The sequence below is a fragment of the Triticum urartu genome, chromosome 5A, assembly GCF_056163025.1.
Source record: "Triticum urartu cultivar PI428250 chromosome 5A, HENAU_Tu73, whole genome shotgun sequence".
Taxonomy (NCBI): domain Eukaryota; kingdom Viridiplantae; phylum Streptophyta; class Magnoliopsida; order Poales; family Poaceae; genus Triticum; species Triticum urartu.
Window position 1 is genome coordinate 506301028 of NC_141877.1, and position 27093 is coordinate 506328120.

A 27093-nucleotide genomic window follows, 5' to 3' on the forward strand; every position below is an offset into this window, starting at 1 on the left:
CTGGGGCACAATCGCAGTAGTTCTCCTAGTGCTACCTTAGCCGACACAGCGGAACGTAAGGCACCAAAACATAGGAGCCGCGCAAACCCAACTATTGACCCAAGACATGATTCGGAGCCGATGCATATAATCCTATAAGTTCGGGGTGCCGCACTTGTTAAAGTGTTCGGACTTCTCACACCATATTGAGGGGTACTAAAGCCCCTGGCGTATTTTGGCCGTACCAAAGTGTACGGGTGCAACATGTCATTAAGGAACATATATTTGTAAAAAAAAGAGTAATGCAAAGAGAGACAAAAGCTATGCATTGTTTATTAAAAAGGGCTGCGATCAAAGTAGAACGATACAAATAATGCGATAAGCAAAAGGTTGGACTATTTAACATGTCCGTTCCAGGGGCAGGCTGCGGAATGGTATGCGAAACAGGTATACTGCTCGTGATAAAGACCACCTGGGAGTTCCGTAATGCGGCCTGGCTTGTCTGCTTCCCTGGTTCTTGCATCATTTGTGCGGCAATTGAACTGCCGAACAGGCCTTCCGAAGAGTGGAGTCCTGAAAGTAAGAGAAAATTAAAAAATCGGCAACCCCTGATGCGGTTTAAGCCGTGTTTCGGGTGTGTCGTGATGGTGCCCCTCCCCCTGTACCATGGTATTTCTAGAGCGTAGTTATGTACGCGAAGTACTGGTGTCGCATTTTTGCGAGGACTCGGGTTGGGGCCGCATTGCTACGCCTGCTCGGAACGTGCCAGGCGGTCTTGTTGTAGGTTACTCCGGGCGCGCTTGACGGTGTCCGGACGTTTAATGGCCGGACTGGAGAACTGCCTGGAGAGGCTGCTTTGTACTTCCGCTGGAAGGGCCGCCGTGTGCTCCTCCGTTCGGAGAGAGCGTTCGGTGTTTCCATTGACCGTAATTACTCCTCGAGGGCCTGGCATCTTGAGCTTAAGGTATGCGTAGTGCGGTACCGCATTGAACTTGGCGAATGCGGTTCGCCCGAGCAGTGCGTGATAGCCACTGCGGAATGGGACTATGTCGAAGATTAACTCCTCGCTTCAGAAATTATCCGGAGATCCGAAGACCACTTCAAGTGTGACTGAGCCTATACAGTTGGACTCTACACCTGGTATTACGCCTTTAAAGGTCGTTTTGGTGGGCTTAATCCTCGAGGGATCTTTGCCCATTTTCCGCACTGTATCCTGGTAAAGCAGGTTCAGGCTGCTGCTGCCGTCCATAAGGACTCTAGTGAGATGAAATCCGTCAATGATTGGGTCTAGAACCAATGCGACGAATCCGCCATGACGGGTGCTAGTGGGATGGTCCCTTCGATCAAAGGCGATCGGGCAGGAGGACCATGGGTTGAACTTTGGGGCGACTGGCTCTACCGCGTATACGTCCCTTAACGCGCGCTTCTGCTCCCTCTTGGGGATGTGGGTTGCGTATATCATGTTCACTGTCCGCACTTGTGGGGGAAAACCCTTCTGTCCACTGTTGTTCGGCGGCCGGGGCTCTTCATCGTCATCGCTATGCAGCCCCGTGACTTTATTTTTGGCATTTAACTTGCCTACCTGCTTGAACACCCAACAATCCCTGTTGGTGTGATTGGCCGGCTTTTCGGGGGTGCCATGTATCTGGCACAAGCGGTCGCGTATTTGGTCCAAACTGGACGGGCCCCTAGGATTTCTTCTGAATGGCTTTTTCCGCTGACCGGTTTTATATCCTCTGAATCCGGCATTAATTGCCGTATCATCAGCATTGTCTCCGTTAATGCGGCGCTTCTGCTTGTTGCGACGCGACCTGCCACTACTCTCCCTGGTATCTGAATTACCAGGGTTCTTGGTCATATTGTTGCTACGAGCAAGCCAGCTGTCTTCTCCCACGCAAAAGCGGGTCATGAGTGTCGTGAGTGCTGCCATAGATTTTGGCTTTTCCTGTCCAAGGTGCCGGGCAAGCCACTCGTCACAGATATTGTGCTTGAAGGCTGCTAGGGCCTCTGCGTCCGGACAGTCGAATATTTGATTTTTCTTTGTTAGGAACCGTGTCTAGAATTGCCTGGCCGATTCCTCTGGCTGCTGAATTACGTGGCTTAGGTCATCGGCGTCTGGTGGTCGCACATAAGTGTCCTGGAAATTATTGAGGAATGCGGCTTCCAGGTCCTCCCAACAACCGATTGATCCTGCTGGCAAGCTGTTAAGCCAATGCCGAGCTGGTCCTTTAAGCTTGAGTGGGAGGTATTTGATGGCGTGGAGATCATCGCCGCGGGCCATGTGGCTATGAAGGAGATAATCCTTGATCCATACCGCAGGATCTGTTGTGCCATCATATGATTCGATGTTTACGGGTTTGAAACCCTCGGGGATTTGATGATCCATTACTTCGTCTGTGAAGCATAGTGGGTGTGTGGCACCTCTGTACTGGGCTATATCACGACGTAGCTCCAATGAGCTTTGTCTACTGTGTTCGGCCCTACCGGATTTGTGTCCGGCATGACGGTTACCGTCTCGAGTAGTGGGGCGCCCACGCGATCCGTAGATCGATCTTGTTTGCCTTGCCTTGTCCTCCAACATATCTCGCAGGTCTGGCGCATTTTCCCATGCCTTGGTACGAGGTGCGGCTTGAGTGGAGGGCCGAGAGGCCTCTCTATCGCGGCCACGAGGTGGCCGGTCGGCCGTATCAAGTGTTGGTGATGTAGGTTTAAGTGCTTCCTCCTCTAATCGGGGTAGCAACCTGCGCTTTGAGTAGCTCTTGGAGGGGCGTTCGAGTTTATGCTCTTCGGCCGCAAGGACTTCAGTCCTTCTGTCGACTAGCAAATCTTGATCAGCTCTAAGCTGTTGCTGTTTTTTCTTGAGGCTTCTTGCCGTGGCCATAAGCCTGCGTTGAAAACGCTCTTGCTCGACGAGATCCTCTGGCACGACGAATTCGTCGTCGTCGAGGCTTGCCTCGTCTTCGGAGGGAGGCATATAATTATCGTCCCCGACCTCTCTGTCTGCCTCTCTCTCATGAGGGATGGCTTCTCCGTCCTCCCGTGCTGAATCTTGCTGGAGGGGGTTTTCTTCGGCACTCTCCGGAGTATTATTATCTCCCGTGCTGGAATCACCGTATTTGCTTTGGCGGGATTTTGAGCGGCGCCGCTGATGCCGGCGCTTAGGCTGTTTCTTGGAGGGGTCATCCTCCGCTGTTCCATCGCCATCTCCTTCTTTTGGAGTGTCCACCATGTATATGTCATACGACGAGGTGGCTTTCCAGGACCCAATAGGCGCTGGTTCTTCATCGTCTCCTGCATCGGTGTCCATACCGTCGATGTCTTCGGAGTCGAAGTCGAGCATGTCGGTTAAATCGTCGACAGTGGCTACAAAGTGGGTGGTGGGTGGGCTTTGAATTTCTTCATCGTCCGTATCCCAACCTTGCTGCCGTAGTCCGGCCAGGGATCTCCTGATAAAGAGAGAGACTTTAGTGTCTTCAGAATATCGCCGAAAGGCGAGTGCTGAAAGATGTCCGCGGCAGTAAACTCCATGATCGGCGCCCAATCGGATTCGATCGGCAGGGGCGCGGAGGGTTCGGAGTCCGGAGAGGAGTCCGGCTCCTTGGAGTCACGAGTCTCGCGGAGTGTGGGGCTGGTGTTCGGCTCGATCGCCGTTGGGATCGCAGCCCCCGAGGCGGCGTCCAACCACCCATCCTCAATCGGCGCAGTTGGCTCCGAATTAAGGGTTGAAGCCGATGCGGGTGCGGCCTCCAGGGCACTCTTCAGCGGCAGAGCAAGATCATGCTCGTCGTGACAATGCGGCACGCTCGGCAGTGGCTCGAATCCGTCGAGGATCAAGTCCCCGCGGATGTCAGCCATGTAGTTTAAACTTCCAAATCTGACCTGACGGCCAGGGGCATAGCTTTCGATCTGCTCCAGATGGCCAAGTGAATTGGCCTGCAGTGCGAAGCCGCCGAAGACGAAGATCTGTTCGGGGAGGAAGGTCTCACCCTGGACTGCATCACTATTGATGATCGTAGGAGCCATCAAGCCTAACGGCGACAACACAGAGGAACTCTCAATGAAAGCACCAATCTCGATGTCAAAATCGGCGGATCTCGGGTAGGGGGTCCCGAACTGTGCGTCTAGGCCGGATGGTAACAGGAGGCAAGGAACACGAAGTTTTACCCAGGTTCGGGCCCTCTTGATGGAGGTAAAACCCTACGTCCTGCTTGATTAATATTGATGATATGGGTAGTACAAGAGTAGATCTACCACGAGATCGGAGAGGCTAAACCCTAGAAGCTAGCCTATGGTATGATTTGTTGTTCTATATGTTGTCCTATGGACTAAAACCCTCCGGTTTATATAGACACCGGAGAGGGTTAGGGTTACACAAAGTCGGTTACAATGGCAGGAGATCTACATATCCGTATCGCCAAGCTTGCCTTCCACGCCAAGAAAAGTCCCTTCCGGACACGGGACAAAGTCTTCAATCTTGTATCTTCATAGTCCAGGAGTCCGGCTGAAGGTATAGTCCGGCCATCCGGACACCCCCTAATCCAGGACTCCCTCAGGAGTTCTTAAGTAATATGATTAATTGAACTTTAATTTATCATGAATTTAGTCCTGGTAGTATTAGCATATCTATGTTGTAGATCAATAGCTCGCGATGTTGCTCCCCGTTTAATTTTTATATATTCCTAGAGAAAACTATGTTGAAAAATGTTAGTAGCAATTATGCGGATTGGATCCGTGATCTGAGGATTAACCTTATTGCTGCACCGAAGTATTATGTCATTGATGCACCGTTAGGTGACAGACCTATTGCAGGAGCAGATGCAGACATTATGAACGTTTGACAAAAGCTCGGTATGATGACTACTTGATAGTTTAGTGCACCATGCTTTACGGCTTAGAACCGGGACTTCAAAAATGTTTTGAACGCCACAGAGCATATATTATGTTCTAAGAGTTGAAATTGGTATTTCATACTCATGCCCGTGTCGAGAGGTATGAGACCTCTGACAGTACTTTGCCTACAAGATGGAGGATAATTGCTCAGCCAGTGAGCATGTGCTCAGAATGTCTGAGTACTACAATCACATGAATCAAGTGAGAGTTAATCTTCCAGATAAGATAGTGATTGACAGAGTTCTCTAGTCACTATCACTAAGTTGCTAGAACTTTGTGATGAACTATAATATGCAAGGGATAACGGAAATGATTCCCAAGCTCTTCGTGATGCTGAAATCGACGAAGGTAGAAATAAAAAAACATCAAGTGTTGATGGTTAACAAGACCACTAGTTTCAAGAAAAGGGCAAAGGGAAGAAGGGGAACTTCAAGAAGAACAACAAGCAAGTTGCCGCTCAAGTGAAGAAGCCCAAGTCTGGACCTAAGCCTGAGACTAAGTGCTTCTACTTCAAAGGAACTGGTCACTGGAAGCCGAACTACCCCAAGTATTTGGCGGATAAGAAGGATGGCAAAGTGAACAAAGGTATATTTGATATACAAATTATTGATGTGTATATTACTAGTGTTCGTAGCAACCCCTCGGTATTTGATACTGGTTCAGTTGCTAAGAATAGTAACTCGAAACGGGAGTTGCAGAATGAACAGAGACTAGTTAAGGGTGAAGTGACGATGTGTATTGGAAATGGTTCCAAGATTGATATGATCACCATCACACACTCCCTATACTTTCAGGATTAGTGTTAAACCTAAAATAAATGTTATTTAGTGTTTGCGTTGAGCATGAATATGATTGGATCATGTTTATTGCAATACGGTTATTCATGTAAGTTAGAGAATAATTGTTGTTCTATTTACATGAATAAAACCTTCTATGGTCATACACCCAATGAAAATGTTTTCTTGGATCTCGATCGTGGTGATATACATTTTTATAATATTGAAGCCAAAAGATGCAAAGTTAATAATGATAGTCCAACTTATTTGTGGCACTGCCGTTTAGGTCATATTGGTGTAAAGCGCATGAAGAAAATCCATGCTGATGGGTTTTTGGAATCACTTGATTATGAATCAGTTGATGCTTGCGAATCATGCCTCATGGGCAAGATGACTAAGACTCCGTTCTCTGGAACAATGGAGCGAGCAACATATTTGTTGGAAATCATACATACTGATGTATGTGGTCCGACGAATATTAAGGCTCGCGGCAGGTATCATTATTTTCTGATCTTCACAGATGATTTGAGCAGATATGAGTATATCTACTTGATGAAACATAAGTCTGAAACATTTGAAAAGTTCAAAGAATTTCAGAGTGAAGTGGAAAATCATCGTAACAAGAAAATAAAGTTTCTACGATCTGATCGTGGAGGAAATTTTTTGAGTTACGAGTTTGGTATTCAATTAAAACAATGTGGAATAGTTTCACAAACTCATGCCACCTAGAACACCACATTGTAATGGTGTGTCCGAACATCGTAACCGTACTTTATTAGATATGGTGCGATCTATGATGTCTCTTACCGATTTACCACTATCGTTTTCGGGTTATGCATTAGAGACAGCTACATTCACATTAAATAGGGCACCATCTAAATCCGTTGAGACGACACCGTATGAACTATGGTTTGGCAAGAAACCTAAGCCGTCGTTTCTTAAAGTTTGAGGTTGCAATGCTTATGTGAAAAAGTTTCAACCTGATAAGCTCAAACCTAAATAGGAGAAGTGCATCTTCATAGGATACCCAAAAGAAAATGTTGGGTACACCTTCTATCACAGATCCGAAGGCAAGGTATTCATTACTGAGAATGGATCCTTTCTAGAGAAGGAGTTTCTCTCGAAAGAAGTGAGTGGGAGGAAAGTAGAACTTGATGAGGTAACTGTACCTGCTCCCTTATTGGAAAGTAGTTCATCACAGAAATCTGTTCCTGTGACTACTACACCAATTAGTGTGGAAGCTAATGATGATGATCATGTAACTAAAGATCAAGTTACTACCAAACCTCGTAGGTAAACCAGAGTGAGATCCACACCAGAGTGGTACGGTAATCCTGTTCTGGAGGTCATGTTACTTGACCATGAAGAGCCTACGAACTATGAGAAAGCGATGATGAGCCCAGATTCCGCGAAATGGCTTGAGGCCATGAAATCTGAGATGAGATCCATGTATGAGAACAAAGTATGGACTTTGGTTGACTTGCCCATTGATCAGCGAGCCATTGAGATTAAATGGATTTTCAAGAGGAAGATGGACGCTGATAGTAGTGTTACTATCTACAAAGCTAGAATTGTCGTAAAAAGGTTTTCGACAAGTTCAAGGTGTTGACTACGATGAGAGTTTCTACTCGTATCTATGCTTAAGTCTGTCTGAATCATGTTAGCAGTTGCCGCATTTTATGAAATCTGGCAAATGGATAAACAAAACTGCATTCATTAATGGATTTATTAAAGAAGAGTTGTATATGATGCAACCAGAAGGTTTTGTCAATCCTAAAGGTATTAACAAAATATGCAAGCTCCAGCGATTCATCTATGGACTGGTGCAAGCATCTCGGAGTTGGAATATACGCTTTGATAAGTTGATCAAAGCATATAGTTTTATACAGACTTGCAGTGAAGCCTGCATTTACAAGAAAGTGAGTGGGAGCACTACAACATTTCTAATAAGTATATGTGAATGACATATTGTTGATCGGAGATAATGTAGAATTATTCTGCAAAGCATAAAGGAATGTTTGAAAGGAGTTCTTAAAAGAAAGACCTCGGTGAAGCTGCTTACATATTGAGCATCAAGATCTATAGAGATAGATCAAGACGCTTGATAAGTTTTTCAATGAGTACATACCTTGACAAGATTTTGAAGTAGTTCAAAATGGAAGAGTCAAAGAAGGAGTTCTTGCCTGTGTTACAAGGTGTGAAGTTGAGTAAGACTCAAAACCCGACCACGGCAGAAGATAGAGAGAGAATGAAAGTCATTCCCTATGCCTCAGCCATAGGTTCTATAAAGTATGCCATGCTGTGTACCAGACCTATTGTATACCTTGCCCTGAGTTTGGCAAGGGAGTACAATAGTGATCTAGGAGTATTGGACATTGGTCAAAATTATCCTTAGTGGAATAAGGATATGTTTCTCGATTATGGAGGTGACAAAAGGTTTGTCGTAAAGGGTTATGTCGATGCAAGTTTTGACACTGATCTAGATGACTCTAAATCTCAATCTGGATACATATTGAAAGTGGGAGCAATTAGCTAGAGTAGCTCCGTGCAGAGCATTGTTGACATAGAAATTTGCAAAATACTTACGGATCTGAATGTGGAAGACCCGTTGACTAAACTTCACTCACAAGCAAAACATGATCACACCTTAGTACTCTTTGGGTATTAATCACATAGCAATGTGAACTAGATTATTGACTCTAGTAAACCCTTTGGGTGTTGGTCACATGACGATGTGAACTATGGGTGTTAATCACATGGTAATGTGAACTATTGGTGTTAAATCACATAGTGATGTGAACTAGATTATTGACTCTAGTGCAAGTGGGAGACTGAAGGAAATATGCCCTAGAAGCAATAATAAAGTTATTATTTATTTCCTTATATCATGATAAATGTTTATTATTCATGCTAGAATTGTATTAACCGGAAACATAATACATGTGTGAATACATAGACAAACAGAGTGTCACTAGTATGCCTCTACTTGACTAGCTCGTTGATCAAAGATGGTTAAGTTTCCTAACCATAGACATGAGTTGTCATTTGATTAACGGGATCACATCATTAGGAGAATGATGTGATTGACTTGACCCATTCTGTTAGCTTAGCACTTGATCGTTTAATTTGTTGCTATTGCTTTCTTCATGACTTATACATGTTCCTATAACTATGAGATTATGCAACTCCCGTTTACCGGAGGAACACTTTGTGTGCCACCAAACGTCACAACGTAACTGGGTGATTATAAAGGTGGTCTACAGGTGTCTTCGAAGGTACTTGTTGGGTTGGCGTATTTCGAGATTAGGATTTGTCACTCCGATTGTCGGAGAGGTATCTCTGGGCCCACTCGGTAATGCACATCACTATAAGCCTTGCAAGCATTGCAACTAATGAGTTAGTTGCGGGATGATGTGTTACGAAACAAGTAAAGAGACTTGCCGGTAACGAGATTGAACTAGGTATTGAGATACCGACGATCGAATCTCGAGCAAGTAACATACCGACGACAAAGGGAACAACGTATGTCGTTATGCGGTTTGACCGATAAAGATCTTCGTAGAATATGTAGGAGCCAATATGAGCATCCAGGTTCCGCTATTGGTTATTGACCGGAGACGTGTCTCGGTCATGTCTACATAGTTCTCGAACCCGTAGGGTCCGCACGCTTAAAGTTTGATGACGGTTATATTACGAGTTTATGTGTTTTGATGTATCGAAGGAGTTTGGAGTCTCGGATGAGATCGGGGACATGACGAGAAGTCTCGAAATGGTCGAGACGTAAATATCGATATATTGGGCGACTACATTCGGACATCGGAAAGGTTCCGAGTGATTCGGGTATTTTCGGGAGTACCGGGGAGTTACGGGAATTCGTATTGGGCCTTAATGGGCCATACGGGAAAGGAGAGAAAGGCCTCAAAGGGTGGCCACACCCCTCCCCATGGGCTGGTCCGAATTGGACTAGGGAGGGGGGCGCCCCCTTCCTTCCTTCTCCTTTTTCCTTCCCTTTCCTTCTCTCCTACTCCTACTACTTGGAAAGGCTCCTAGTTCTACTAGGAAAGGGGGAATCCTACTCCCGGTGAGAGTAGGACTCCCCTAGGGCGCGCCATAGAGAGGGCCGGCCCCTCCCCTCCTCCACTCCTTTATATACGTGGCCAGGGGGCACCCCATAGACACAACAATTGATCTCTTGATCTCTTAGCCGTGTGTGGTGCCCCTCTCCACCATAATCCACCTCGGTCATATCGTAGCGGTGCTTAGGCGAAGCCCTGCGTCGGTAGAACATCATCATCGTCACCACGCCGTCGTGCTGACGGAACTCTTCCTCAAAGCTCGGCTGGATCAGAGTTCGAGGGACGTCATCGAGTTGAACGTGTACAGAACTCGGAGGTGTCGTGCGTTCGGTACTTCATCGGTCGGATCGTGAAGACGTACGACTACATCAACTGCGTTGTGCTAACGCTTCCGCTTTCGGTCTACGAGGGTACGTGGACATACTCTCCCCTCTCGTTGCTATGCATCACCATGATCTTGAGTGTGCGTAGGATTTTTTTTTTTAAATTACTACGTTCCCCAACAACTGCTTGGGACGTGTGGTGACTGTCACGCGGGGCGTGCGGGACCGTGAGGTAGGTGACTGAGAGAGGTCGTGTGGGCGTTATCTATTTTTCCCACACGTAGGCGTGTGAGAGGGAGCGCGAGGAAAGGAAAAGACGTGTGGGCATTACTTCTTTTGCCCACACATAGGCGTGTGGGCTGGTCCTCTTAGACATCACACAAAACGTGTGACCAGACTCCTTAACGCCCACACGTGTGACAGTTATCGTCGTCCTAGGTTTTTTCGTTTGCATGCTTTTGTATGCATTTGAGAATCTAGTATGAGATGTCCGGATACAGTTGTGCTAATTTGAGGAGTGCCCAGTCAGTGCTCGGTGATGCGTCTGAGCGTGTTCACGTACGTTTAAGGGGTCATATTTATCATATACGGATATAGATGCTCTAATGTGTACCAGTTGTGCTGTAGACAAACTGCATCAACATAACCTACTTAAAATATACTACCTCTGTATCAAAATATAAGTTGTTTTTGCGGTTAAATTTGAATTGCAAAGATCTTATATTTTGGTATGAAGGAAGTACAAAACTATAGAACAAGGAAGCCGTAAAATTCATGGTTCCAAGGCGGTCTAGTGATCTCAAAATTCAGAATCATTTAGCCTGAGAGAGCTGAGTAAATTCGAGGTTTTGAACAGATTCGTTGCGGTCTCATGCCGGATACAAACCTGACAGGTATACGGAAGAACTTGACAACCGAGTAGGACTCCAATCCCATGGACGGAGTGTATCATTTTGGCAATCCCATCAGGGAAACGACTCGCCAGCTCGTTCAATAAAAAGGGGAGGCGGAGCGTGGCGCGCTGCCGTGGGCAACCGGCCGGAAGCAGAAACAGCTCCTCCGCCGTGCCATGGGTTCGAATTTCCACAAGGACATGCTGGTGGACATCCTGCTGCGGCTCCCGCCTAGCGCGCGGCGCCGTGCCCGCCTCGTCTGCAGGCTCTGGCGCGACGCCGTCGACAAACGAACGACGGAGATGCAGAGCCGCGCCAAGGCCCTCCTCTGGAACGCCCGCTCCGCCGTCGCCTATGTGGTCGACGACCTCTCGACGGGGAGGTGCAGGGAGCTGTGGAGGAACCCCCCACCCCCGCCTCCCAGATGCTCGCTTCGAGGACGTGGACGCGGACGACGACCTGCAGCTGGTCGGCTCGTGCAACGGCCTCCTCTGCCTGTGCGAGAACAGCGGCGGGTGGGCCGGCGGCACCGTCACCCTGGTCAACCCGGCGACCGGCGCGACGCTGCCCGTGCCACCGCTTCCGCGTGGTGAGGTCGTCGGGTCCGGGTACTGGCAGCATGGGAGGTGGGACATGGCGTACAGCTTGGCGTACCACCCCACGACGGGGCGGCACAAGCTGGTGCACGCCCCGACGTTCCCGTGGACAGTCAGCTGGGGCATTGAGGCGACCTACGCCGTGCACGTGCTCACGCTGGAGGAGGATGCGTCGTGGCGGGAGGTGGCGGCGTCCCGCGACGCCAGGACGAGGTGCAGGCTGGACGCCGGCGTTGTCAGCGTCGACGGTGCCACGTATTGGGTCAGGGGGGTGGCGCCCCAAGAGTCGTTTACTTCGACCTCGACGACGAGCGCGTCCGCTCTTTCGCAATGCCGTCGATGATCGCCCGGCTCCGGATCAAGGACTACAGCCTGACCGTGGTACGCGGGAGGCTCGGAGTCGGAATGCAGATTTTGTGAGCTTATGCACCCGGGCCTCACTATCCTAGCACTTCAATATTGCTTTGAAATCTGTGCTACACAACTATCTTATTATATGATTTTTTTTTGTTCCTCTTATATAAAACATGTCTTGAACTTCAAACTTTATAGTACAACATAACTTTGTAACTAGAATGTGAGATAAAACTTTCAGATTTTTTTGTCCGACATAAATATGAAAAATAAGATTTTTTTAATCAAACAAATCTCATTTTGTATATTTATGTTGGACCAAAAAATCTGTAAGTTTTATCCCACATTCTACATAGAAAGCTTTGTTGTGCTGTAAAGTTAAAGTATAAATACATGTTCTATATGAGAGAAATAAAAAAAAATTATTTACACGAATCATGATACAGAAATGAGTGGTTGAATAAGGAATACCCGGATGCATAGGCTCTAAAACATGTTTTCGCTCGGAGTCGTCCCTGTGGGCTCTCGGACGACGGTCTGGGTCCGGGCGGAGAGGAGGTGGAGCCAGCAGTACACGCTGACGAGTAAGTACATCCCACGTCCATACTTCGCGTACGGCGACTACATCCTCAAGGCCAAAGGAGCATCCTTGTACGTGCACCGGCGAAAAGCCGTGCCGTCCTCCGGCGGGAAGCTGCCGTGCGCTGTCATCGAAGTCGAACACGGGGGCCAGGACCAGGGGATGATGATCACCAATATGAAGGGTGCGGCCTCCCATTACCGAGCATTTGCGCATGTTGAGACGGCGGAACCATTGGGTGTTTACACAGCCAAGTATCCGCCTCCACCCATCGAGGACACGTTCATCTGATAAGGCTGTAGTCGAGTATGTGTCTCTGAAATTTGTCTGGTCATGACAGATAGTTGTCATCTCATCATACTCATCCATCATCTTAGACACAACACAACCTAAGAGTTTTGTTGCAAGAACACACACACAACAATAACATTAGAAGAACGCTCATGCGTTGCAACGGGACCATAATAACTTTAAGAGTTCAATATTAATATTCTCATACATATCAAATGACATTGACGACCTTTTTTACCATCAAATCCTTTCACACACACACTCTCTCTCCCTTCCTCTTCCTCACTCTCTCTCCCCCTCCTTCTCTATCTCTCTAACACACGCATATCCATTTTACTGGGTAAATGACCATAATCCATTTATTTCACACACACGCTAGTGCATAATAATATAGATTATGTGTACTATATTTGCAACCACAACTGAGGGAATTAATTTCATGTAAATCGGCCAGCCACAGCTCCAAGAATACGCGGAGGAGGTGGCCCGGGTCGGCGTCGGCGCCGACCGGCGCGGGCACGGGCCCGCTTCCAAGTGCGTCTGCGCCCCGGCCACCCACGCCGGGTCCTTCAAGTGCCGCTTCCACCGCACCAACTCCCAGGGCCACGGCCATGGCCAGGGCCAGGGAAGGCGCCCTTCTTCGTCCCCTTCACCGGCCGCGGCCAACACGGTGCCGCGGTGTAAGGGCATATTTATCCCTAAGTATTTTGGTGATTGATTGCAACGCATTTGCGGACTAATCGTGTGCCTTAAGTATTCCAGATACTTCATTGCTAGGCACAAGACGGCTGGGTGCCCCAAGAAGACTGATGAAGACGGCGTCTTTTCTATGTTTCTTTTTGGTGGATTTGAGTCGTAGGAAAGCCGTACTATTAAGAGGGGGTCCGCGTTGGCAAGGTTTGGGTGGAATCATCACGTACACGTCTCCTTCTTGTCCCCTCCTTTTTCCTTGGAACTTCCTCCGTTTTCTTGCCTCCCTTTTCTGGCTGTTGTGGTTGGTCGCGGTAGTACTGCTCCCAGGAAAGCGGTAGTACCGTAGGCATCCGCGGTAGTACCGCGCGGTGGCGCGATAGTACCGCAGGTGCCCACGGTAGTACCGCTCCCCTGGAGCCGCACTATCGCTGCCCACCAGGCTAGTGCCGCCCCTTCGCGGTAGTAGGGGCGGATTTAATTTTTTACATCCGCACCTACCGCTGTAGTACCGTTTTCGCCGCGCGATAGTACCGCGCTGTGCAGTCAGGCAGTAGTACCGCCCCTCGGCGGTACTACTGTGTCGGGTTTTTGCTACTTCCGTTTCTTTGCGGAAGTAGGCACATAAGTTTCCTTCCCCATGGCTGGGGGTTTTTGCCTTGCGGTAGTACCGCATGGGGGCGCGGTAGTACCACGCTTGCGGAAGTACCACCCCCAGTTCCTGCGCGTCTGTTTATCTTTACTGTCGCTGGGGTTGCGGCAGTACCGTGGGTCGGTACGGTAGTACCGCACAGCCGTGCGGTAGTACCGCTTGATTGCAAGCTGTAGTACCGCGCGGCCTTGCTGTAGTACCGCTGGCCGCGGGCTGGTTGGTGAGTAACGGTTGGATTTTTGTCCCACACTATATAAGGGGTCCTCTTCTTCCCCGTTGACTTACCTCTTCCACCCCCAAGCTCCATTATTGCTCCAAGCTCCATTTTCGTCCGATCTCACTCCCTAGCCGACCAAACTTGTTGATTTGCTCGGGAGTGGTTGAGAAGGCCTCGATCTACACTTCCACCAAGAGATATTTGATTCCCCCCACTAATCCCTTGCGGATCTTGTTACTCTTGGGTGTTTGAACATCCTAGACGATTGAGGTCACCGCGAAGCCATAGTCCATAGTGGTGAAGCTTCGTGGTGTCGTTGGGAGCCTCCAATTGAGTTGTGGAGATTGCCCCAACCTAGTTTGTAAAGATTCGGTCGCCGCCTCCAAGGGCACCAATAGTGAAATCACTGCATCTCGCATTATGTGAGGGCGTAAGGAGAATACGGTGACCCTAGTGGCTTCTTGGGGAGCATTGTGCCTCCACACCGCTCCAACGGAGACGTACTTCCTCTCAAAGGGAAGGAACTTCGGCAACACATCCTCGTCTCCACCGTCTCCACTCTTGGTTATCTCGTGCCTTTACTTGTGCAAGCTTATTTGTTTCATATATCTTGCTTGCTTGTGTTCCTATCCTTATTGCATCATATAGGTTGCTCACCTAGTTGCATATCTAGACAACCTACTTTGATGCAAAGTTTAAATTGTTAAAGTAAAGCTAAAATTGTTAGTTGCCTATTCACCCCCCTCTAGTCAACTATATCGATCCTTTCAATTGGTATCAGAGCCTCATCTCTTTATTAAGGACTTTACTGTCCGAAGAGTATGGTTGATACCGTAGACGGTGTGGAGGAACACTCCGCTGCGAATCCGACCTCGTCTACGGGCGATGGGGGAACCTCGATCTCTCATGAGGAGTTCAATGTGGCCTTGGAGACATTGAAAACCTCCATGACAACCGAGGTTGAAAGCATGTTTACTAAATTCCTTGAGGGGTTTAAACTATCCACCGCACCATTGAAAGTGGGTGATCCCACCGACAAGGTGACGGATGCTATCTCCAATAAGGGGGAAGCTAGTAGTGAAAAGGCTCCTTCTTCTAGTGGTAAAAATGGCACCGACATCTTTGCTCATGTGGAACCACCGCTTGTTTATGGTGGACCGGTTCCTTCCACTCATTTGAATCATGCCGGTCCTCCCCCTAAGATTGTGAAAAACTAGGACTTTGATTCTTGGGTTTACCACTTTAAACGTCATTTAAATCATGTGAACACTAACCTTTGGAGAATCATTGAAGAAGGTTTCTATCCGCATGATCCAAGCAACTTCACTCCTCGAGAAACCGCGGATAATCAATTCAATGAGAATGCTCTCTTCATCATTCAAGATGCAATTCCACCCGAAGACCTACCTCATCTTCGTCCCTTCGCCTTGGCCAAAGATGCATGGCATTGTGTTGTCTCTCTCTACCGGGGAAGCGCAAGCATTCAACGCTCCAACTATGAAGTGGTGCAAGATGAGGCCGATGAGTTTGCAATGAAAGAAGATGAAGAACCTCATGAGCTTTATCGGAGAGTAACCAAACTCGCGGTCTCACTACGAGATCACGGGAGCAAGGACATGGATGACAATTGGATCAAGCGCAAATTCCTCAAGGCAATGATGCCCTACCACAAGGCCATGTCCTTCGTCATTCGTCAAAGACCGGACTTCCACATTTTGACCTCAAGCGAAGTGTTGGATGAGTTTGTGGCCATGAACATTTTGGACAAGACCGCCGACAATGCGGTGCTTCGTTCTCAAAGGGCAAAGAAGCCTAACCTTGCATTGAAGGCCAATCTCACCGTTGAAGAAGAAGAAGAGGAAGAAGAGAAGAGCAACCCCGAAGATACGAAGTATGCGTATCATGAACACATGGCACTTGCTTCAAGGCAATTTTGGAGTAAGAAAAACTCGAGGCCAAACTTTAGCAAAAACAACTCAAGTGGCACGAAGAGCATGCAACGTGTAAGGACTTGCTACAATTGTGGCAACGTGAGTCATTTTGTTGCAGAGTGCCCGTATGAGAAGAGGGAAGACAATGGTGGCAAGCTCATCCGAAAGGACAAGGCCAAGTCATTCCCCAACAAGAGCAACTTCACCAAGAAGACTCCTCCCAAGGCATTGGTGGTACAAGAAGAGTACAATGAGGATGATGACGATGATGAAGGTGACGAGTCGGTTGCCATGGCCTCTGTTGCCATTGCGATGACTCCACGGGTGTCTCTCTTCGACTCATCCAATGAAAGCATCACCGCCAAGTGCCTTATGGCTAAAGCCACCGACAAGGTAACCCCCAACATCAAAAATACCATCATTAATCATACTTCTCCGACGGATAGCATTATATGAACTTGAGGGAGCTAATGTGGAGGCAAATGAGTTTGAGGCCTTTATGGGCAAACTCAAGGTAAAATCCAAGAAGTACTTTGTTGCTCTCTTGGAACAACTTGGTGAAGCCAATGACATGATCGAGGCTCACGAAGACACCATTACTAAGATGGAAGGGCATAGTCGTGACTATGCCGATGAGATTTCAGATCTTTCCAATGCTCTTGAGGAAGAGCGTGGTCTTCGTTTGGCTCTTGAGGAGTCACACAATGTTGATCATGCTAAGTTAAAGAAAGATTATGATCATGTCCTCATTGTTTCTCATGGGCTAAACTCCGAGAAGGCCGAACTTGAGGTTGATCTTACTAAACTCAAAGAGGAGTTTGATCTACTTGACAAGGCTCACAAGGTCTTGAAGGGTGCTCATGCTAGCCTCAAAGAGTCTCATGATCAACTTCAAGTAAGGCTAACCAAGGAAAAAACCACTTTTCCTCATATGATGTTAACTGATAATGCAAATGCTACTAACCCGTTTTGTGAGCATGTGCATCTCGTTGAGGAAAACGCTAAGCTAAAGGGAAAACTTGAGAGAGGTCTTGCGACTTGCATACAAGGCAAGAAGAACCTCAACGATCTTTTGATCAACCAAAAGGGAGTTGTAGCCAAGGAAGGGGTTGGGTACGTGCCCGACTCCAAGAACAAGAAGAAGAATGACAAGACCAAACGACCTCCTCCTCTCATGCAAACCTTTGTGAAGGAGGGAGAAAGTGCCTCTGAGGAGAAGAAGAAGAACAACGCGAAGGGTGGCGTTGTCAAAAGGGACAATGTCACTCCTCGCATCAAAGCCGGTGACTTTAATCCTTCTTATGTGTTATGACGTGCTAGTGATGGGCATGTCTATGCCAAATTCGTTGGTTCTCTTCATGAATATATTGAATGGTCTATTTGGGTTCCAAAGACCCTTGTTACTAACATCAAAGGACCCATTACAAAATGGGTACCTAAAACCAAGCATTAATCTCTTGTAGGTGTTTGCTTCCGGTGGGGGATCATGGTTGCTCTATAGCGGAGCTACGAATCATATGACCGGAAGTGAGGACTTGGTGGTGGATGTGCACAAGATTCCATCTATGCCCACCAATGTCGAGTGGGGTGACGCCTCATCCTCCAAGGTATTGGGACTTGGCAAGGTGGTCATCTCTCATGATCTCACGATCGAGAAGGTCATGCTTGTTGAGTCCCTTGCATACAATTTACTTTTCGTTCGTCAACTTGCAATCATGGGTTTTGCCACTTTCTTTGATATCGATACCGTGGCCCTCTTGTGGAGCAAGACTCTTAAAGTAGCCTTTGTTGGGCATGTCGAGAATGGTCTATATGTGATTAACTTTTTGGAGCGACCCACTAAGACCGCGGCATGCCTAATGGCTAAAGTTGATGTGGGATGGCTTTAGCATCGCCGTTTAGCCCATGTCAATATGAGATATTTGCAAAGTCTCCTCAAGGGGGACCATGTCCGTGGACTAATGAATGTTAGTTTTGCTAAAGATCGTGCTTGCAGTGCTTGTATCGAAGGAAGCTACATGAGAAGGCTCACCCTCCCATGACTATCATTTACTCAAAGAGGCCTTTGGAGCTCCTTCACATGGATCTCTTTGGGCCTCCAACCTTCGATAGTCTTGGGGGTAGGAAGTATTGCTTGGTGATTGTGGATGACTACTCAAGATACACCTGGGTGTATTTCTTCAAGAGGAAGAGCGAGACCCAACAAACCGTCATTGACTTTGCAAATGAAGCACAACGTCAACACAATGCAAAGATCTTTACAATAAGAAGTGACAACGGCACCGAGTTCAAGAACTACACCTTGGATGAGTTTCTTAGTGATGAGGGGATCAAGCATCAATAATCCGCACCTTACACCCCTCAACAAAACGGTGTTGCGGAGAGGAAGAACCGGACGTTGATGGATGCGGCAAGGACCATGATGGCAGAGTTCAAGTCTCCGTACAACTTTTGGGCCGAAGCCATCAACACCGCGTGTCATGCATCCAATCGGCTCTACCTCCGCAAGGGCTTGAACAAGACTCCATATGAGATACTCACCGGTAACAAGCCCAACCTCAAGTACTTCCAGGTGTTCGGGTGTAAGTGTTTCTTTCTCAAGAAAGGTGTTCGGTTGTCTAAATTTGAGGCTAGAGCTTATGAGGGCATATTTGTTGGTTATGCTTCAAACTCTCATGCTTACCGTGTCCTCAATAAATCCACAGGACTTATTGAGGAGACGTGTAACGTGGAGTTTGATGAGACGTGTAACGGCTCCCAAGTGGAGCAAAGTGGCACTTGTGATGTAGGTGATGAAATTCCTCCCCAAGCCATAAGAAGAATGGGTGTTGGTTTTATCCTACCCATTGAGGAACCCCTTGTGGCCGAAGGAGAAGGACAAAGCTCCAGTCAAGCGGAGCCATTACCAACCCAAGGCCCACACGCTTCCGAAGAACAACATGAAGGCCCTCATCCTCAAGAACATGACCAAGGGAAAGATCACGCTCAAGACGGTGTTGACACATCAAGTGATTCCCAAGGTCAAGTTCTCTCCTCCGAGCAAGTTCAAGAACAAGAACAAGCTCAAGACGACGCTCAAGATGATCAAGTGACCACTCCTCGTCTTACCCCGAGGAGGAATTAGAGCATCGTGCCGCCAAGGTTGCTTCCAAGCTCTCCACCATGGATCATCTCATGACGAATGTGCTTGGAAGCTTAAGAAAGGGGGCAAGCACTCGTAGACAATTAGCAAATTATTGTGAGCATCACGCGTTTGTCTCTTGTGTGGAACCCCACAAGGTCTATGAGGCGCTAGAAGATCCGGATTGGCTCAATGCCATGCATGAAGAACTCAACAACTTCGAGCGCAACAAAGTGTGGAGATTGGTGCCAAGACCGACAGGGAACCACAATGTCATCGGAACCAAGTGGATATTTAAGAACAAGCAAGATGCCCATGGGATTATCATTCGCAACAAGGCTCGGTTGGTAGCACAAGGCTACTCCCAAGTCGAGGGTATCGACTACGGTGAAACCTTTTGCCCCGTTGCTCGTCTTGAATATATTCGCATGTTGATTGCTTATGCTTCTCATCATTACTTTAAGTTACAACAAATGGATGTGAAGAGTTCTTTTCTTAATGGTCCCATTAATGATTTGGTTTATGTCAAGCAACCCCCCGGGTTCGAGGATCCCTACTTTCCCGATCATGTGTATCAACTTGATAAGGCACTCTATGGCCTTAAACAAGCCCCACGTGCGTGGTATGACCACCTTACCGAGTTGTTACAAGACCGTGGTTTTGAAGTTGGGCTAATCGACCCCACTCTTTTTACTAAGAAGGTCAAAGGGGAGTTGTTTGTGTGCCAATTATATGTTGATGATATTATCTTTGGTTCCCCTAACAAAGCTTTCAATGAGGAATTTGCCGCTCTCATGACCTCAAAGTTCGAGATGTCTTCCATGGGAGAGTTGAAGTTCTTTCTAGGGTTCGAAGTGAAGCAAAGAAGAGAAGGAACCTTCATCAATCAAGCCAAATATACTCAAGACATGCTCAAAAGATTCAAGCTAAGTGATGTCAAGCCAGCTTCCACTCCCATGCCCACCAAGTGCCAACTTGACATAGATCCCAATGGTAAAGCGGTGGATCAAAAGGTATATCACTCCATGATAGGTTCCTTGCTTTACCCTTGTGCATCTAGACCGGATATCATGTTGAGTGTGGGAATTTGTGCACGGTTTCAAGCCGCACCTAAGGAAAGTCACTATGTGGCGGTCAACCGAATCTTTCGATATTTGGCTCATACCCCAAACTTTGGCCTTTGGTACCCAAGAGTAGCAAACTTCAAGCTTGTAGGGTATTCGGATTCCGATTGGGCGGGAGACAAAGTGGATAGGAAGTCCACTTTCGGAGGGTGCCAATTCCTTGGTTGCTCTTTGGTAAGTTGGTCTTCCAAAAAGCAAAGTTGTGTGTCTCTCTCATCCACCGAAGCGGAGTATGTGGCGGCCGGTAGTTGTTGTGCACAACTCTTATGGATGAGGCAAACTTTAAAGGATTACGGTGTCATTTGTGACAAAGTGCCTCTTTGGTGTGACAATGAAAGTTCCATCAAGATCTCTCTCAACCCGGTGCAACACTTCAAGACGAAGCATATTGAGATCCGGTATCACTTCATCCGGGATCACATTAGGCGAGGAGAGATCGATCTCAACTATGTCAACACTCATGATAACCTTGCAGATATCTTCACGAAGCCCTTGGATGAAGCAAGATTTCGCGAGTTAAGGCATGAGCTAAATATCATTGATTCGAGCAATGTTGCTTGAACCCTTGCACACCCCACCATACTCAACGTGTTGTCTTGTTTAGATGTAGGCATGGACATAGGGGGAGTGATGTTCTCTCAATGAACTCTCCCTCCCCCCATTATGCATAAACGGATCAAGTCTTTCACATTAGCCATGTTTGATGGTACTTGTGCTTCAAAGACGAGTTTTGGTCATGGACCCAAGGATAATTCTTTGCGGTGCCATACCAATTGACTCAAACATAGGTGGCTACGGCCACCGCCCTCTCTTTGGAGAGGTGGTGTCTCGTGGTTGTTTCGTTTGTCGTGTGCCTTTCTGGCTTTGTGTGTAGCGTGGTCTTGTGGTGTCGTGTTGGCTCGGAGTGTTTGTGCAAAGACCCCGTTTTTCGTGTGCTCAAAACATGCATCTTTTTGAGCCCATGGTACTACCGCGGCTGGCGGCGGTACTACCGCTTTGGGAGGCACGGTACTACCGCACCACAACACGGTACTACCGCTCAGGTGCGGTACTTCGGAAGTACCGCGCCGGGCGGTACTACCGCGTTGGGGCACGATACTACCGCGTTGGGGCACGGTACTACCGCGCCGTCGAGGGAGCGTGGGGGTTATGACTCGGGCAGGGGAGTTCCAACTCCCCATACCCATTCATTTGTCTCTCTCCCCACGTCTCTCTCTCTCTCTCTCTCTCTCTCTCTCTCTCTCTTTCTCTCTCTCGCTCAAGAATGGCGCCGGAGGCCCTCGCCGGATCTCCTTCTCCGGCCACTCTCCTCGGATTCCGACCGGTGGGATCGTTCCCCACCACTTCCTCTTATCATGGACCAAGGTTTTTCCCCAAATCCCTCTTTTTCTTGGTTGTTCTCTTACTTCTAGGTTTTTGGGGAGAAACTTATTGTTCTTGAGATTTTAGGCCAAATCTATGCAAGAGTAGGATGTAGGAGAGTCGTGATGCGTAGGAATCATACTTGATATGCTGTCTTGTGGTAGCTTTGTCCAACCGTAGTACCGCCGCGGTTTCGCGGGCTTTTCTCAGATTTGAACTTGTTCAGATCTGACGCGGTGTGGTACTATCGTGTCTGATGTGCGGTACTACCGCTCTTGCGGTACTACCGCCCGTCAGGTGCGGTACTACCGTGCTAGCTTGTGCGGTACTACCGCTCAGAAGACGCGGTACTACCGCGCTAGCTGAGGCGCTAAGATCGTACTACCGCTCCTAGACCCGGTACTACCGTGACCTTGCACGGTACTACCGCGTCTAAGAGCAGTACTACTATCTTAGCTTCGCGGCACTTGGCAATACTACCGTAGAGATCAAATCTCTCTCTAGGCATTTACCATGTGTGCTTTCTGCTTGTTTCTCTTGCTTTATTGTGGTCTTTGCATTAATCCCTCTTGGTTGTTGTGGGTGTTTTGCGTTTTTGTGTCTCAGGTGGTGGCTCTCGCCGTTCCAATCCCAGTCGTGACACTGGCTCCAAGCGTCTGCGCAACCCCCAAGATGAAGCCCCAGAGGGCTCCAATGCCCCCAAGCGCAATGTCAAGACTACTACCAGCAAGCAAAAGGAACCTGCTAAGGGCATAGACGAGATTTCTGTCTCTGAGTATGTCGAACGCCCGAGGATCAATCCCTATGTGACTCCTCGGGCTATGCTCAGAGGCACCGAGATGTTCTAGAACAAGCAACAGGTTCTCATCTATCTGGATGTGATCAAGAGCAAGCAGAATACATTTGTGGATGTCAAGTGGATAGACATGCATCACATGCGGAAGGACAAGTTTCGTGACTATTTTGGAGAGGCTCTGGACTTGGTGGAGCAGTTTGCTATTGAGCCGGTGATCTCTTTTCACCTTGACTATGACCCTGAGCTCATTTGTCAGTTCTTTGCCTCAGTGTACTTTCATCCCGGGGAGGAGCGGAGGATGACCAGGATGACCAACGGCCGTCAGCTGACTGCTACATGGAAAGAGTTCATGGATCTGCTGCACATTCCTGATGACGGGCTTCACACCCCCGTTGGTGTTCGCCCCCATGCCAACTCTGAGTCTGCCAACAAGAATCTGCTTCAGCCTTTCCTTATTGAGAAGGTGCTCCCCAATGGCAAGTTAACTTGGGTGTTGAACTCCTTTCTGGATATCATGCATCGCATCTTCCGCACCACTCTGTTCCCACGCATTGGCGACAAGGACAAGATCCATGCATATCTAGTGGACATGTTGCTCCTGTGTGCAGAGGCACGTTCTTCTCAGACTCAGCCACTTGATGTCTCACACATCATGTGGTGTGAGCTTCGGTTTGCGGTGTTCACTCGCAAGGTACCTATCTATGGACCGTACCTATTTCTGCTGTTCTCCACCACTTGGGAGAAGATGTACCCTGGTGATGAGTTCCTTGCTCCAGACTGGATTCGCCATGAGTCCATCAGCCTCCGCGTCAAGCCCAACTGGGCCAACACCACTACCCGTGCTGAGGCCTCTTCTGCTAGGAGGGCTGCTGGTGAGGAGGAGGCTGCTGCTAAGAATGTTGCTGAGGACCGTGCTGCTAGGTCCACCACTCCTTCCTCTGAGCCGTCATGGGCCAAGAAGCTAAAGGACAAGATGAAGACTCTCTTCTGCATGCAGGAAAAGGGACAGTACAGGGCTCACATGGCAGACAAGGAGAGTCGCCGCCGTGACAAGAAGGTTATGAGGCTCTTTGGAGAGGATGTGTCTGGCGGGTCTGAGGACGTCATCATACCTGAGGCTGCCTGGATGTCAAAGCAGGGATACAAGTGGACCAGTTCAGAGGATGACTTCGAGGAGACTATCCCCTCCGCTGAGTCTGACGAGGAGCAGTGGGACGACTTCTCTGCCTGAGCCACCCCGTGTGTGCAGGTGTCCTCTCTGCCTTTTTGGCGTCTTGATGCCAAAGGGGGAGAGAGTGTAGGGATTTGCGTTGTGTCGTGCTTGGTGCGTTTATTTGCTTTGTCTTTTGGACCTCGTTTGTGCTTGTTTGCTCTTGTTTGGTTTGTGCTTTCGAGACCTTTCCTCATATGGTGTAAGACATATGCACTTTATCTATCGTAGTTAACTTATGTTTGTGCTATCTTGTCTAGTGATAGATATGCCTTGTCTCTGTAATATAGGGGGAGCTTTGATCCTAGTATTCGTGTGCTGTGCAGTCCAAAGCACTCATCCAGGTGGCACACATCTAGGGAGAGCCCGTCTATATTCTAGAGAGGAGGGGTTTGCATTTACTTAATATTATTTTCCTTGTGCAAATCCCGTATTGTCATTAATCCACCAAAAAGGGGGAGATTGTAAGGGCATATTTATCCCTAAGTGTTTTGGTGATTGATGACAACGCATTTGCGGACTAATCGTGTGCCTTGAGTATTCCAGACACTCCATTGCTAGGCACAAGACGGTTGGGTGCCCCTAGAAGACTGATGAAGACGGCGTCTTTTCTACGTTTCTTTTTGATGGATTTAAGTCGTAGGAAAGCCGTACTATTAAGAGGGGATCCGCGTTGGAAAGACTTGGGTGGAATCATCACGTACACGTCTCCTTCTTGTCCCCTCCTTTTTCCTTGGAGCTTCCTCCGTTTTCTTGCCTCCCTTGTCTGGCTGCTGTGGTTGGTCGCGGTAGTACTGCTCCCAGGAAAGCGGTAGTACTGTAGGCATACGCGGTAGTACCGCGCGGTGGCGCGGTAGTACCGCAGGTGCGCATGGTAGTACCGCTCCCCTGAAGCCGCACTACCGCTGCCCACCAGGCTAGTGCCGCCCCTTCGCGGTAATAGGGGCGGATGTAATTTTTTAAATCCGCACCTACCGCGGTAGTACCATTTTCGCCGCGCGGTAGTACCGCGCTATGCAGTCAGGCAGTAGTACCACCCCTCGGCGGTACTACTGTGTCGGGTTTTTGCTACTTCCATTTCTTTGCGGAAGTAGGCACGGAAGTTTCCTTCCCCCTGGCTGGGGGGGGGGGTTTGCCTTGCGGTAGTATCGCATGGGGGGCGCGGTAGTACCGCGCTTGCGGAAGTACCGCCCCCAGTTCCTGCGCGTCTATTTATCTTTACTGTCGCTGGGGTTACGGCAGTACCGTGGGTCGGTACGGTAGTACCGCACAGCCGTGCGGTAGTACCGCTTGATTGCAAGCTGTAGTACCGCGCGGCCTTGCGGTAGTACCGCTGGCCAGGCGCGGTAGTACCGCTAGCCGCGGGCTGGTTGGTGGGTAACGGTTGGATTTTTGTCCCACACTATATAAGAGGTCCTCTTCTTCCCCATTGACTTACCTCTTCCACCCCCAAGCTCCATTATTGCTCCAAGCTCCATTTTCGTCCGATCTCACTCCCTAGCCGACCAAACTTGTTGATTTGCTCGGGAGTGGTTGAGAAGGCCTCGATCTACACTTCCACCAAGAGATATTTGATTCCCCCCACTAATCCCTTGCGGATTTTATTACTCTTGGATGTTTGAGCATCCTAGACGGTTGAGGTCACCGCGAAGCCATAATCCATAGTGGTGAAGCTTCGTGGTGTCGTTGGGAGCCTCCAATTGAGTTGTGGAGATTGCCCCAACCTAGTTTGTAAAGGTTTGGTCGCCGCCTCCAAGGGCACCAATAGTGAAATCACTGCATCTCGCATTGTGTGAGGGCGTGAGGAGAATACGGTGGCCCTAGTGGCTTCTCGGGGAGCATTGTGTCTCCACACCGCTCCAACGGAGACGTACTTCCTATCAAAGGGAAGGAACTTCGGCAACACATCCTCGTCTCCACCGTCTCCACTCTTGGTTATCTCGTGCCTTTACTTGTGCAGGCTTATTTGTTTCATATATCTTGCTTGCTTGTGTTCCTATCCTTGTTGCATCATATAGGTTGCTCACCTAGTTGCATATCTAGACAACCTACTTTGATGCAAAGTTTAAATTGTTAAAGAAAAGCTAAAATTGTTAGTTGCCTATTCACCCCCCCTCTAGTCAATCATATCGATCCTTTCACGCGGCACCCGGCCTCGCCGTCCTCGTCCTCCGGCACCGTCGGACCCAGTGACGCAGCCCAATCATGGGCCTCGAGAATCAAGAACGCTCGACAACGAAGAGGGAAGGGAAGATCATATGCATGTCATAAGAAAGGGAGTTTATTTACTGCTCCCTCGATGTATTGTTTTCTTTGTTTGGAGATTGATTACCATCCGTGAGTTAAGGTTAGGTTAATGTGATTGAGCGATTTTTCTGAAAATCAATTATTTGTTTTCTAATTAATGTGATTGAGTGATTTAAGGTAAGATTAATTAATTTAGATTTGATCTTTAGAGATTGTTCGTGATTGATTTTACATTACTAAATAACTTGTGCCAGTATGAAAAGTTCTGATCTGTTCAGATTTCTTTCGTTGTGTGAGAGAGTGATACGAAAATAAACCAATGAAGTGGGGGAGGGGACGAAAAAAATCTACGAAAAAAACCAACGAAGGTGGGAGGAGATACCAAAAAAACCATGAAAGATGGAACGAAAAAAACCCTGGAAGCGAGACTACCAACTGCTCCATTAGAAGTAGAGATATAGTAAGACAATGCACGTGCGGTCAAGGCTTCTGGGGAGGGATGGGGATGACGCACATGCGTCCAGCCAGACATATGTCACTCGCAGAAAACGTCGATGCTTGCGCTTGTACTCCCTCCGTTTATTTATAGTCTGCATATAAGATTTGATCAAAGTCAAATTTTGTAAAGTTTGTCTAACTTTATAAAAAAAATGTCAACATCTATAATACAAAAGTTATATGTTATGAAAATTAATTTCATCATGCATCTATAATATTGATTTCATAGTGTATATGTTGGTATATTTTTCTACAAAGCTAGTCAAACTTATATGCAAACTAAAAAGAAAAGGAAGAAGTATCAACCAAGTGATTGCAAGTGTTTCTTTTCTTTTTGGAAAAATTACAAGTATTTTCCTTTCCAATTACCATAGGAAAATCTTGGTTAGGAGGTAGCGTTAGCCTGCATGAATTTTATGTTGGAAGAGTATGTGAATTCATGAGCACTTTGTAAATCGCACAAACCAAAAATGATCCGTTCCATAAG

General features: G+C 47.9%; 1 pseudogene; it reads left to right on the top strand.

Moving 5' to 3' along the window:
- The first annotated feature begins 11113 nt into the window (after positions 1–11113).
- Positions 11114–11953, top strand: LOC147972303 (uncharacterized; annotated as a pseudogene).
- Positions 11954–27093: the final 15140 nt, after the last annotated feature.